This window comes from Anas acuta, chromosome 2, assembly GCF_963932015.1.
Source record: "Anas acuta chromosome 2, bAnaAcu1.1, whole genome shotgun sequence".
In the NCBI taxonomy this organism is placed as follows: Eukaryota; Metazoa; Chordata; class Aves; order Anseriformes; family Anatidae; genus Anas; species Anas acuta.
In genome coordinates this window covers 109,380,376-109,396,008 of record NC_088980.1, presented here as the reverse complement: position 1 = coordinate 109,396,008, position 15,633 = coordinate 109,380,376, and the positions used below count along the sequence as shown (strand labels likewise).

Below are 15,633 nucleotides of genomic sequence, written 5' to 3'. Positions count from 1 at the left end.
GGACAGGCTCTCTTCCATGATACAAAGCTGAAGTGGCCCAGGCAGAGAAGCTGCCAGGCTTGCCCCAATGTGAGGCAGGTTCTAGGTGTCCTATAGTACCTGTAAAGAGAACCCATAGTACTATGAAAGATGCTGTGGCGTTGCTTCTTGAAATAACATTTTTCTGTGTCTGAATGCACAAGGAAATATTTTTGTTCATTTTCATTAAAAAAAAAACTGGTGATGGAAAAATAAATAAAGTGATTGAAGTCTGGTCTTTACCTAGACTGTTTTAACCTAGACCAGAACTATATTATTTTATTTTATTTTATTTTTTTCAAGAAATACTTTATGCTGTGTTTGTTTTGTTAAAAAAAAAAAAAAGTCTGGAGAGTATCTCAGTTACTCCAAACATCAGAAGATGATGTTAGAGAGAAAGCTTTTTCTTGCTGGAGAAGTAAATGAGGAAGCACATGATTCATCATGATAAAAGTCATAAAGCAAAAAGGTAATTTTGACAGCAGCATTTTGAATGGGCTTGGGGAAGCCAGCTTAATATTGGGAAACAAAGTTAACACCTGGAAGACAGAACAATTGGGATGGGAGATGACTAGCAACTGGGTAAATCTGGACAAGGAAAACAGACTATATTTGGACATATTTCAAAGGGAAACTAGCAAGACTTGAAAACAGCCCAGATGTGAGAGACTTTGGAGAAAGCAAAGTCCAAAAATCATGTTAGAGAAAAAACAGGTGCTTTCTGATTTTGCTGCCTGCATTCTATCAGAAAAGATTTACTTTCAAGCTCTTACAGTGATATTTTACACTGCAGGTTTTGAAGTAAATTATATTGGGTCATAACTTATATGAAATGACATGACTGTGGTTGCTACCTCCAAAGAATGACTAAGCCATAACATAGTTCAACCAGAGGTGCACAAGTGAAATATATTTGGAAATCAAAATACACTATTAAGTAACTAAGATCTTCAACTACGCTAAATTGTTGCCATTGTACAGAATTCAGTGTATTTACATAGATTTACTCTTGCAGTGGATTTTTCCTGAGTTTAAGTTGCTAAAATTTAATGTACGGACAAAATCTTATTCTAGCCTCAGTGGGACTTACAGACCTTCATCCTGCTCCTACATTGGTAGCTGTCCAGTGATGCCAAGTTATGTCAGAGCACTGAGAAAATGCCTCCTGGGAAGTAGCTTGTATACGAAGACACAAGTGTGGTTTATGTCCTTTCACAGGTTGCAGTTAATTAATTGGATGGCTGCTGCTTAGGAAGATTTGGACAGTTTTCCTTCTTCCTCCTCCTCTTTCTCCTCACACCATCTCTTGGGGTATAATCCCCTAAAGCCACAGTTAACGAACATTAGAAGGATGCTATAAAAGAGACAGGGATGTACATCTGAGCATCATTAGAAATTAATACTCTGGTAAGTAACACATTGGGGAACATTTTTAAATTATGTAAAACAAATCATGCTGCATGAAAAGAAAGTCTTTTGGTGTGCAGCTTTTTCCAAATTGCGTGGATTATTGTTTGTAGCTTGTTCTGGCATAGGCTTTGCAACAGGGAGCCATGAAGAAGGAGAGGAGGGAATTTCTTATCCTTTCCTCTGATGCACATTTATGTGATGACAAGAAAAATTTCACCTATACATTTCACAAAGTCCTCATTCATGTAAAATTCCTGTTGGATTTAATCTGCTGTCTCCATCAACATTTATGAGAAAATTTCCATGAGCCAAGAAGTTTTAGGATTAGAGACCAGAGAGATTTGGTTTTGTTTTTGAAGACAAGAGAGAATTTGTCAGAGTATGACCAGCTCTCTAGATTTTTTACTAACAGATAATTTAGTTTATAAAATATGTTTATGGAAGAACATCATTACTGATGCAATCCATTGTGAATTAGTCTTTTCCAAATTAGAGTAAGCAAATAAACAGTGTAAGTGCAAAAAAACAGCTAATATATTTTGTGCATTGATTTTGACAATTACAGAACTGTTTTAATTATTTATGATACTTCATGTATTAATAAATGATCTGTGGTGTATTTTATAAATAAAATGAAATCTCAGTATTATGTCAGCTCACCACAGGCTCCTGCACTAAATCTTTGCTGAAAGGTGGGGAAAGACATCCAGTGTTTATTCAGATTATACAGTATAGCCACTGTATTCCAAAGTATTAACTTGCCCACTCTCTTTCTGAATTGATTTCTTATGCAGTCTGGAATATCTGGAGGTGCCACAGCAGATCTCTTGCTTGAATATTAAATGTGCAGCTTCATTTCCTCTTGAATTGGCAATGCAACCATTTTTTTTTCTTCTCTAGGGTTTGACCCTTCATAGAGGTATTTCATTTAAGAGTGCTTTTGGTATAATGGTAATTGCCAGGGAGCAGTAAGGGCAGACTGCTCCACAAAAAAGAATGAGTGAAGGGCAGTCCCAATACAAGGGATGACACTGAGAGGGTGTAGTCCCACAGCATCTGAGCGGCGGTATACTGGTGGCAGTGACAGGTTCTGTGCATAGTTAGTAATCAAGATAAGATGCAGTGATGAGTCCAGGATGGGGTTCATCCAGGGAGTCCAATTAAGAACAACATGAGACAGAGCTGGAGACTGACAGTTGTATGGTGTAGCTCTGTCAGGGAGAGGCTGATGAGCTGAAATGGGGATTCTGGACGAACAGGCAGTGGGCATGTGAGTGGTGGGTCTTGTTGAGGCTGGTCTGGTCCATTAAGGCCTATTGGTGCATGCAAGGCCCTGACACAAATAGTGGGACTGAATTATTTCAGAGAAGTGAGGCCCCAAGAAAATTTGACTTATTGTTAGATAGTTGTATGAATGAGTTTCATCAGGGCATGTATACACCATGTGATAACTGTGCTCTCTGGGCCTGATCCAAGACCACAGAAAAGCAACAGAGAGCCCTCTTTAGGGGTCTTTTGTGTCTGGGGTCCTTTGATAAGGCTTCTATTGACCATGGTAGCTGTTTCAGGACTTGCGGGTTGGTGACACAGGATGTCAGTTGGATGGCTATCATTTGATAGTGCTGTGCGAATCAGTTTTTTTTATATACACTGGTAAGAAGGCCTTTTCCAGTATCAGACTGTACCTCCATCCCATTGTCTGAACATCACAGAATCCTACATTGCTCCTTCCTTCTGGCACTGCCTTGCATGCTAGTATGCAGTGTCTTCATCCTTCTCCTGTGCTATTGCTGTTGTGTTATCAAGCTTCTTCCTGCCTAGTTTTCTTTCTGGCCTGCTGCTAGGCTTCTGGACAAAGCTTTTTGCAGGAGAAATATTAAAGTTGTGCTTCATCCTCTTGGTTGTGTCAACAACATTATTTCTGCATACACATTCCAGTTCTTTCTGATCTGAGACACTCGGAGATGTGTCAGCTGAGCACTGGCAACTCCTTGTAACATGAAGGTCTTCACATTTCAGCCTTTTTCAGGCCTTTGTTTTCACTGTTTAGAAGTAGGACTGTGAATTTTGAACAGGACCGCTGTCCAGAAGATGAAGAATAAGTCGATCTGGATATCTATTCATCTTGAAAGTTTTGGCACTCAGATAATATCTGCTTATTTTGTTCAGGTAAAACAGAAAAATGCCGGGAGGTAGATGATTGACATTTGTGCTGCTGAAACTGGATAACACAGCTTGTCTGTGTCCAGTGTTGAAGATTTTACCTCTTCATCAGTGTATTTTAGCAGTGCTAGCAACAAAATTAATCTTTTCCATAATGGCCCACAGCCACATTCAACTGAGTGGTTTTTGGAAGTCAGTGCAAGGCCCAGGCTTTGCTGCTCTGCTCCTCAAGTACCTGCTGTTTGAATGCTGAGATGCTCATCGTCACCTCCCTCCAGCATTATCACCAGACTTGACTCCAAGCAGGCAAACATCCAGCTAACCGAACAGCCACTGATATTATTATTATTATTTTTTTTTATTAGCTTCCCTACCTGTGCTGCATATAACTCCAACATCTCCTGTCATTCAGCATAGTCCTTTCTTCCCTTTTCCTCTTTAAATACATTTTCTTCAGTTTTGGGCCAACATTGTCTCTGTTATTATAAGATGATGATTCTTAGAAATATATTCCACGCTCTCCATTGATTACTGAGCAGTATATGTTAATTTTAGAAACATAATGTATTCTCAAAGTTAATGGAGTGTGACAATATTGTACACTTAGTTCTGGATTTGCCCTTCAGGTGAACAACTCGATATCTTAATAGTGCACACTGATTTTGCAGGTTGCATTTGTAGGTAGTCTAGGTTTTTGGTATCCATTGATGGCTAATCTGAGAAGTCAATTTTATACTGCACCACCTGCAATTCCAATATGAGTGGCTAAGGAATCTTGGGCAGCTCTATATATTCTTCTTACTTGTCAGGGTGATTTAGTTTTCTTATTTTTGGTTATTGTGGTCCATTTCTCAAACCCTCTATGAGGTCTCAGTGCTTCTCTATTTTTAAAGCTTATTTATTTATTTATTTTTAACCATTTTTTCCAATGGTGTAGATTACTCATATTTACCCAACTTAGTAAGGATTTTTAGTCTCCTTTATTTTCAAACTCTAATACTTTATGGTTCTTTTAGCTAGCTCCCATTCTGAAGTGTGTCAAGCTGTAAGGTATTATCTTGTCTCGTTTGTATCATGAACAGCAGAGCACTCTGGTCATTGGAAATTGTGTACACTGAACATAGTGACAAATTTCCAAGGTTTTAAATCAGGATGTGAGCGCAGGCATCTCTTTATGTTATCTCATGTACAGACGAGTGTTCAAAAGCTGAGCTCAGTAGGCTTTCCTTAATTAAAATGGGTTTAAGAGCTTAGTAAACTACCTAATTTTGTCTGTGTTTCCATTCTTATGGTCACTGGTATGCCACAGAGGAAAACCTATACTTTCCAGATGGATAAAATGCTGCAATGAGAACATGTTTTCATTTCTTTTCCTATATTAAAGAAAACTAGAGAGAATTAAAAGCGAAGACAATCTATTTTACAGACAAAAATTCACATGTCTCAAGGGAAGACTATATGAAAGTAGCACATGGAGAAAAAGAGCTTTAAGAATTATGAAGTTCTCTTTCTCCTTTGTGGCTGTAAGCACTCTCTCTCTCTCCCTCTCTTTTTTCTTTTTTTTTTTTTCTTAATGTATTCAGAGATGTAGGAGAGGCAGTTTATGACTTCTGTGACAATATATTCAGTATAGTAGGAGTAGGATGAAGATACTCATACTTATTTGTTTGTTTTTGATATCTAATTGATCTTAATGTCTTTAAAAAACATCACCTTAAACCTTTCTTAGAAGGGAGCACTTTGTACTCATCCCTCTCCTCCTCTTCTTTTCTTATGATTGCCTTTCCCAAAGCTGAACTAAGAAACAGGGGAAAAAAAAAAAAAAAGCAAGTTTATTGTGATCTCAGGCATAGCACATTGTTCTTGTACAAGACCTCTTCCATAAGCTGCAACCTGTAGTAGATGATACATTGCCAGATGAGAGCAAGTTGATGGAAAGGTTATTTCACTATGATTGCAAATAATTTTTATATCCACTACTGTTTTTTATATCTGTACTTGATCCTTTCCCAGTACATAGAAGTAGAAAAGATGATTTCTCAATTATTTTTTTTTCCCTAGCCCTACTGTTTTATGATCTCATACACTTGCAATAGGGCTTGTTGGAAATGTTTAGTTGAAAAACACCACCACCAAATATTTCACTTGAAATTTCATTTTCACATTTCATTTGAAAATGCAGATTTCAAAAAAACAGAAATGTTTTATATGGTATTTGGGTTATTTCTTGGCCTAAGATGGTTGGTTTTGGTTCTGGTTCTTGGTTTTGGTTCTGGTTCCTTGATCTGACTTTTTTTTTTTTTTTTTTTTTTGAGTAATTTCATCATCATCCTCTGTCCAGAAACAAAAGAAAATAAAAATCTATTTGCTTGAAAAATTATCTCTAATCTTGGTACTGAACTAGAGGGAATTTTCCCTTTCTTTCATCATGTTCCAAAATAAATTTCAGACAAACTTCTACAGCCTTGTTTTGTCTGTCAAAAACTCACAGAAATGCAAGTGTAACAGTAAGAAAATGTTAAGTGCATATATAGTTTCCTTGAGGAGGGAGATAGGCAACATGAAGCAAATGTGACCCTTGCTAAGACCAGCTATGGGTGAATATCTAGATCACACAAGGTAACTCAGGCAGGGAAGTACCTTAAGGAGTGAAGAGAGAATACTGTGTGCCTCTGAAGGATGATGCAGAGCAGCCTAGTGCTCAGCATAAAGGATACTAGATACTTAAGTGTGTCTCTGGAGGTCAGACATCAGGCTCAGGGCTGCTCATTAGCTTCTGACACTTCCTTGGGATGCCAGAACCTGAAGAGTTGTGTCAACTCCTTACAAAGAGATCTCTTGACTGAGGAATTCAGCTGCTCTCTTCAGATAGACAGCATTCAAAGCCACAGCTAAAAATTGCCTTCCTGAGGTCTGATTAAAAGCCTGAGAGATCTGTCAGCACTATTGTGAAGTCAACGGTGTTTTATTATTATTATTATTTTTATTATTGATTTTAGTATGTCTAGCTGGTGTCCACAGTTGTCTCTTTACAACAGAGGCCATAATAAACTGTGCTGGGCAGGATGCAGTTTGGGATTAAGGCCTTCAAATTTAAATGCCCGGAGGTGCCCGTGTGTGTGCCATGGTGTCTAGGCTGCACTGAGTGAAAGTGTAGTAATACAGTACAGAAGCCTGGAAAAAGAGACTGTGTATGCCCTGCACCTATGGCTGGCCAGGTCAGCTACCCTTGGACTCAAGGAATATTTTAAATTTCTACCTTACTTTCAAGGCTGACGGTTTCTAACTGAGGAAAAAACAAAACAAAACAAAAAACCTGTAGTATTCTGCTATCAAATTCCTTAGATTAACAACATCTGTATTTCTTGCCTACCTAAAAGATAAGTATGACATGCAATTAGCAATACTGTTGATGAGTGCTAGAATCTAGCAAGATTGATGTGAAAGTGAAAAGAGCACCAGATGTGTGATTACTCCACTACAAGAGATTTTTCTAAATGGGAAATTACTGTAGTTTCATGCAGAAAATGCCATTCCCCACAGAATGATATTGCACTGACAGAAAGCGGCATGTAACTGTTCTGTTTTTCTTGCAGATTAAGTCCTTTGTGTCTACTAGACAATACCCTTGAACAGCATATTCTTGATTTTAATCTTTGTATGTGAAAATAATTAAAAATATAAACAAGTAAAACAAACTACTTGAAAATCAAATGTTATCACATATCACATTTAAATGTCATCAGGTTAGAACACTGTGTTATAAAATTATGAATAATGTGTTCACCTTTCCTTACAATCATCCATTTATGTTGTTACTAAAATGGGTTCATATTAATAAAATAGAGCACTTACAACTAACTGAGGTATGCAGAGTTCCATGTATGTGTGCAGATGTAGTTTAAGTGGTAAAAAATTGTCATCTTGATTGGATCACCTACATTTCATTGTATGAGGCTAGGAGACATGAGATTATCAGCTACAATGAAAATGGAAACATTTTCTGCAAAAGCCTTCATTTAATTAAATTAGGTTTGCATAAAATTCAAATCTGTTGTGGTATATTAGTTCTCTGTCACAATGTGAGCTTTATTTCATAGCTGTTAGGGAGAAGCAATGCTGTCTTACGAGATTTAAGCTAGCTACTTAAAGAGAGAATGACTTTTCCCCTCCTCTCATTTTAACTGTAGGCTGTGCATTTACACTGACATGGCCTTTGAGGTGATAAAATGAATCAGAATATTTTTTCCTTAACAGAAAATCCTCTTCAAAATGTTTTTGTTGTTTCTGCTAAAATACCTACAATGTAGAAGGAAAAAAAAAAAGGTATTTTTTGATGACTGTAAATTAAAGGCACATTTTTTTTTTTATTAACACCTTTAAGGTTTCCTGCTGAAGAAGGATTTTTGAAGAAAGAATATGCTATCTGGAAAACAAAACAGAACAAAAAACAATGGAACCTCTTGCAACAGAATATTTTGTCCAGACAGGTTGTGGAATTCAGCACTGCTGTAGAAGTATTTCGGTTCAACTTTGTATCTGTCTCCAGACTTCAGCAGGAGCCTTAAATTATGTTAGCCTAGGGCAAAGTTAAAAGAAACCAGCAAGACTCCTAAAACTCCCATCATTTGATTTGAGACAAATTAGAGGTATTGTTTATTCTCAGCTAGCAATTGCTGTGCAGAAAATGGCAAAGTAAAATAGAAATATTCCATGTGAATTCTGAAGTGCTACTTTCATCTGCAAAACTTTCTAAGCTCTTGCAGTACACTTCAAAGGACATTCTGAAGTGATTTGAGAAAGTCCAAAAACATCACAATGACATCACTTCGCTCAGTATAGGGAATTTTGTTATGTGTTTAGAATAAAACTTCAAAAGAAGTCTCCATAATAAAAACATGTCTTGGGTTCTTTTTAGTTTCTTCTTACTCTTGGAGAGACAGATAAACAACGAGAAGAAACTTGTCATGCAAAAGTTTTCTCATATCAGCATAGCTATTTAACATACTGTGTTGAGCTGATCAGTTTCACTGGCATGCACCCATTGGAAGGATCTTTATTTCTCATCAAAAATGCACACGCATACATGTGGGATGCACACAAGAAGGCTCAGTTTTTGTCTCCCTTGACAGGTCTGGAATCTACTTCAGCTATAATGTGTTGTGTTTGCTAGCAGTCACTGAGGTACAGTAATTCAATTTCACTTCTAGTCACTTTTTGGAGCTGACCAGTACTTTTGAGTTAAGGTCTAGTTTTAATCAAATTCACTTTTCACTTTGCAGAAGCATTTCCAATATTACCTAGCTTGACTGCATTTTAATTCTATTATGTCACATTTCCAATTTTTATATTAGCATCTCTGTACGGATGTAGAAAATAAAGTACCATAAGAACTATGCTCCAGAGTACAGTTTCATGTAATATCTTTTTATCTGCAGTAAAATACACAATAATTAGGAAATTGAAATAATCAATTAAACGGTACTGAGTTTTCACCATTTCAAAGACCATCTGGGAGATAACTATGTCTTTTCCTTGGAATAAAAGGTTGAGCAAGAAGATCTTATATTTTTGTATGAGTGTGAAAAAGTATAAGGAGGTTATTTTGAAAAGAATTGGAGAATAGATAATGTGTTCTTCTGATAAGCCTGCAGGTGTACTTTGGAAGCTGGAAGATATTAAAATATACAGTAAAGAATATTAGATATACTCAGGGGAACAGATATTAAATATGAGAAAGTGCCACGTGGATAATTAAATACAACAGCATTTCATTTCTCAAAGCCAGGATGACAACTGTGTTTGGACCCAAAGACAACTCTTCATTATGCCTTCATGGTCATAGTGGCAGACCATTTATCTGTGAGAGGGAGCAAGATTTAGCACATGAAATGTCAGTACTTAAGTAAAGGACAAGGTATAAATCACACGCAACTTCATGTGAATGAACCTGAATAATCTCTGGATGCTTTTTTGGTTATTTGTTTGATGTTATACTGGAGGTCTTGGATTTTCACTGGAGCTGCTCTGATATCACAACTGCATCTTTGTACAGACTAGGCTCGGACTGAGTTACAGGGTCACAGTGTTACCATATTGCAGTGGTATATTCTCACAGTGAGGTCATTGCTCTAGCATAAAAATGAATTTAAACTAAATAAAATATCACATTACTATTTAGGGAAGTTATGCACTATAAATACTAAGTAAATATATTTTAAACACTATCAACTTGTGTATCTTAAAACATAGTCAGAAGCACTTATTGAAATATGACCAGTTACCAGAAATACTTTAATTTTAAAAATAATATGCATACCTGTGAATTTTGCCAAAACATTTTTGTGCTACATGAGATATTAGAAACAGGTTATAAATAAAGCATTTGCTCAGCATTGCTGCCACCGAAAACAGTCACCCAGTTACAGATACTCCACTAGCTCCAGTCCCCTTTTAAAATGTTCACATCAGAAAGTGGGTCATGCTGAGGGCACACACTGAAATAACGAGTATAGCGTAGAGGGGATAAATGATAATATTTCCAATTATGCTTTAAAATACTTTTGTTTTGGAATTCCAGAATCCCCTTTTACTCAATATCTCATGGCTTTGCTCTGACATGTTGCAAAAGTGGGCTAGGACCCAAATCTAAGATCCAAACACATGGAAACTTTGGATCCAGAACTACTGCAGAGTTAGAAATAAGCCCTCCTGTCCCTTGTACACTGAAATGAAGCAGCTGTGAAGAAACCCCGAGCTTTGATGGAAAAGATAGAGATGTCTGTGATTTAACTGAATTGGAATCTTTATCTAGTCTGCATTTAAATTCTAGTATTAATCTAACATCAATAGATATTATCCGTATATAACCATTTTTTGAACTCATCTTGAATCAATGCCACTGTAAGATGTACAGTACATTTTCAACTTGCCATTGAAACTTATGATTTTAGAATGGAACGATATGTAATGTTATCATTGATACTTGATAGCAATGTCTAACTTAAGTTGTGAAACAAAATTAATTTTTGTTTTGAAAATTGAGGTCTTTCTTGTCCTTTCTGTGTTGGTGTTATTTTGACATTACCGTAAGAATTTATGATTACTACCATATAGAGACAGTGTTAGTCAAAGTCCTCCTAGTATCTCACGTAGTTGCATTAAAATTTAATTGGCATAGGATTAACTGTTTAATTGTAACCTTATATGGAGTATTTGTGATGTGATTGCAGACAACTCTACTAGTTTTAGTAACAATTTTATGCACTGTACACATAACATAAGGCTCTCTTGCCTGAATAATTTAAGCTTATTTAGCTCTCTAGTTTTCTTATTTAAAGTGTTGATATTCAAGGCATCTAACATAACACTCCAGGCTTTGTAGTTTTTTTAATGGTTCTTGGTAGGCAGATGATATCATATTTACAAAATAATATTCAGTGTAAAATTGTGCAATCAGACTGTAAACACTGTCTTGGTGCTAGACCAGAGTAATGTGAAGAATTAACTCTTCAGAAGTCTAGAGCTATGAATATTTGTTCTTTTGAGGGGAAATAGAAAAAAAAATCCCTTTGTAATTGAAAAATAATGCAAAAAGTAGGAAAGTTGTCTCTGTATTTTTTTTTCTCTGTGTTTAAATATTTTTTTTCAGATATAACTAATGGTTTCAAATGGGTGAAGTTTACCTTTCTGCCTTGCTGGTCTGCTTCAGATACTCATGCCAGATGTCATATTCAGATGTCATGCCAACAAGGCATGACATTTATTTTCTTTCTGAGTCAGAGACCTGTGAAATTTGAATCAAATGCTCAAGTGTCATCCTGAGTATATATTCAGAAAATACTCTATAAGAAAATATGATCCCTATGTCAGGAGTTAAGCCACAAAGAGAAAATAGATATTTGAAATGTCTGTTCAAAGTCTTTCATCTCTTCATATTCCTAGGAATTCAATTCTACTCTTCTCACATTTTAATATATTGATTCTTTTTTTTTTTTTTTTTTTTTTTTTTTTTTTTTTTTTCCAAAACAAAGCAATTCAATGAGAAAGGTGTGTGTTTTCTTTTTGCAGGAAATACTTCTTTTCATTGGAGTACCCACCAACCAATGACAAGAAAGAGATAATGTCAGCTAATTATTTTTGATGAAGTATGAAGAAACATACACATCAGGTAAATGTATACAACAACAGGGCTGGCTATTTGTTAATGAATAGTAGTGAACATGTAATTGATATGGCACTTTAATTTTTGCTCTCCTAAGAAATTTATAATGAATTATATTTGCAGTTTATGAAGTGAATACAACATTCTCTAAATGTAATTTCCAGGCTGACATTGACAAAAAGCTTGAAGGAGATGTTTGTTTTTTTTTCCCCTCTCCTTTTTTCTTTTTTTTCTTTTTTTTTCTTGATTAAATTGTAAAAGTAATAGAGTAGTGTCAGGTCAGAGATACAAGAAAAGGTCTGTGTTCACAGCATCCATAAAATAATAAGTACATAGGAGCTGTGGCTGACATTCTAACCACAAGCTCACAGCTTGTACAGAAGCAACAGTAAAGAGACTGAAAATCTGTCTATCTGGACTGTAGCAAGCAACACATCTGAAAAAAAAATTAGAAACATTAACTGAACGATCAGTATGAATTTAGTACATGAATTTAAGACAAATCTGTTTGCAAAAGAGAGAAGAAAACAGATCTTCAACATTTTTCTGTACTTTGGTGAAAGCATGGCTTTTTTTTGGAGTCTGGGATTACTAATGCAGACAATGTGTACTTCTAGCTGGACAGAAATGGACCCAGCATAGATGGCTTCAGTCTTTCATTAATGTAAAAATATTTCTAAACACACCCAAAAAGCAAATAAACAAAATTTAATGTAGTCCTCAGGGCAATATTTGATTCTTAGCAACAGGATTATAAAAAATACCTTTGTTTTCGCATGCTATCCCTTGGTTAACTGCACCGTTTGGCTCCAATAGCTAGTCTCAAAATGTCTAATATACAGGAATTGCTTTCTGTTTAGTCACTGCTATACCATAACTGGCAAAAGAGAACTGAACTGCAACAGAGTTGCAATCACCTCAACACTGATCCATTGTTCTAACTTTAATACTTTATTATTACCAGACCATGTTAGAAAAATATGTTTATGTTTTATTAGCACAATTGTATATGTTGTGATATCTATGGAAATATGAATCATAGTATTAGGTGTGGTGTGTTAATAGGCCATTCCACAACCACTGAAGAACTTTTTTTCACAAAATTTTAAGTAAATCTATGGTCTTTAATTTGTTGTCAAATGTTACAGAATAGTCATACCTGGCAGGAATGGGTAAGCATTAGAAGGAACAAAATGCATTTATGTTCCTCCTTGCAACACTGGCTCTAGCTTACTCTTTGCTGTTTCTGAGAAGTTTAGGTTTAGGTTTTGGTTTTGCTGTATTTCCCATTAAGACTGTGATTGGGACACTGTATTTTTTTCTGATACATGATGTAGTGAGGGCCAAGTGATTATTAAATCCATCATTTAATAATAGGATGATAATTTCATCTAGGCCTTGGGCTACAGTTTTGACCGCTACACTTGCTCACTTTACATAACTAATTTCCAAAGAACCTAGTGTACCTAGCGCTCTCAAGATATATGCTGAACTGGACATGCCATGATGTACCACATATATAGAAAAGAAGTGAACTGAGATTCTAGTTGCAAAATACCTGTTCACCACTGGTGATCATTCACTTGTTTGTAGTACCAGATCCATCCACAGATGTAAATACAAACCCATTTTCATCATGTTAAATTACAATAAGTATTTATGAAATGTACCCTGATACAGTTGGCATAGACATTATCAGAAAGCCATTGAGCTCAGCAGAGGGCCACCACAGGGCTGGGGGCTGGAGCACTCATGCTCCAGCACATCTTCCTGGTGTGCTACATTTTCCTGATGTAAGAAATGCTGCCAAGAGACCTGTTTTTCAGACCACAGAAGGGAAGGAGGAGGGAGGATCTTACTGCTGCCTTCTGTTACCTAAGGTCTGGTGAAAAAGATGAAGCCATCTCTTTTTTCTGGAGGGGCAAAGTGAAAAAACAAGAGGCAATGGATAAAAGCTGCAAAACCTAGATATTTCAATCAGATGTTGGGATTCTCATACACTGGAGACCCTTCAAACAGTGGAGCAAGTTGCGTGGAGACTGCAATTTCCATCCCTGCAGACAGTAAAAACTTGACTGAAGACAGTCCTGGGCAACCTGGACTAACTTTGAAGTTGGCCTTGCTTTTGTCTGGGGCTTGGACCAGGCATCCCTTCCCACCTAAATTATTCTGTGGTTCTGTGAACATTGATGTATGGATGTAAAGCAAGAAAAATGGAAAGCTGATTTTGAGCAAAATTATTTTGTTTTTATTTTTACTGTTGTGCTTTCAGTAGAATAGAGAAGATGGAGGTCATTGTTTATACTTGCTATATAAATTTTCAAGACTGTGGGCAAGTGACCAAACTGAAAGGAAAAAATTATTCAGCAACAGGCCCAAAACTTTTGGCAACTGCTCTATAATCCATTTGTTGGCTGTTTGTTTTTCTATAGATGTAGATTAGTTTGCCTGAGCCAAATATCTTAGAAATTAATGCATAAATATGTGTTTTAACCTGGTTGCCAGTAAAAGAAAAGTAAAATGAAATCAATGCATCAGGGAAGGATTCATTGATGTGAGTAGCCTCATCTTCAAAACAGCCAGTAAAAAGCAGAAATAGCCCTAATGTGTTTTAATAGAGCAAAAGAGGTATAAATTGTGGTCCATTTCTCTCTATTAGATCTTATTTTTCTGTGTTATTTTTTCATGGACTTATTCCAAAAGGTTTCTTGTGAACATAGCTCATACAAGATGAGCCTGAAAGGAGACCCTCAGAACAGCTTCAGAAGTCTATCTTCCTGTATGCTCTTGCTAGTTTTCGCTTACTTCCCTTTTCTGCTTCTCTGTGCAGAATGTAATGATGTTTTCCCAGAAAAATACTTGATCAAGAAATAAAACATCAGCCTCACCAACTGAACACCTATTAACGGTATCTCTGCATCTTGTAATTTTTTTTTTCTGTACTCTGGAGAATGAAACCTGTCAGACACAGATGTGCATGGAAGTGGCTTGGCGAGATGATCGTGGGGGGATGCTAACAGCTGCTGAGGTCAGAAGTGCAACAGCTTTGGAAGGGTGTAGCAGACACCTGGCTCTGTCTGAAGCCAGTGGGTCAAGGTCTCCCTTTTACGAGCGCGTCACCACTTTTACATTGATATCTATTGTCCAAATGCTTGGAAGAAAGGTGACATATATGTATTAATTGTGCCTTCATTTTTTAAAGAACAGACCCTCACCCTCCTTAGAAAGTGAGCCCTTATTCAGCATTGGATTCTTTTTGTCAGTATAAAAGATGCTGGGTGTATTTGTGTTTATCAGTGTATTGACATTGTATTTGTCTTCATGGATATCTGATGATTCTCAAATTAAAGAAGACAGAAGAGGTAATTCATGTCTCTATTTCAAACACAAATTAAGGTTAACACCAGACCAAGGAGGGAGGGAATTTGAGTCTAAGCACAGGCATAACAGTGGAAATGTCTCCTGAGGACATGGCCATAGATGATCTATGTTCATGAATCAGCTGAGGAGATGACAGGAGCATTGCAGAGGGATCTGGGACTCCTAAGGTGGGAACACCAGAAAAAAAAGTACCCTGCCTGTCACTTCTACATGCACTTCAGTAGGATAGAAGATCTACCTCTTTGTCCTTTGGCTCTGGATGACTCACACAACAATGATGAAGGCTCCTTAGATCTCTGTGCCATCCTCCACCTCTCATCATGGGGGCTGATCAGTGAAGAGATGTGAGCCTTTGCTTGGACACTGTTAAAACACAAACCTTTGGTGACCTTGATCATTTTTTCAGCAATGAACTGTGTCTATAGACCTCAAAAAATCCCAGGAAATACTTTCAGCACTGGTTGGAAAAGCTCAGGATTAAAGAACCTTTCACATCT

The 15,633-nt window shown here is 36.6% G+C and overlaps 1 long non-coding RNA gene across 1 annotated transcript in view; it reads left to right on the top strand.

Annotated features, from left to right (window-relative positions):
- Nucleotides 1-15,486, top strand: part of LOC137850990 (uncharacterized) — a 94,426-nt gene extending 78,940 nt beyond the window's left edge. Inside the window, exons 2-3 of the long non-coding RNA XR_011092938.1 lie at nt 11,662-11,761; nt 13,582-15,486. This is a non-coding gene — a long non-coding RNA (uncharacterized lncRNA). The remainder of the gene's footprint in view (nt 1-11,661; nt 11,762-13,581) is intronic.
- Nucleotides 15,487-15,633: the final 147 nt, after the last annotated feature.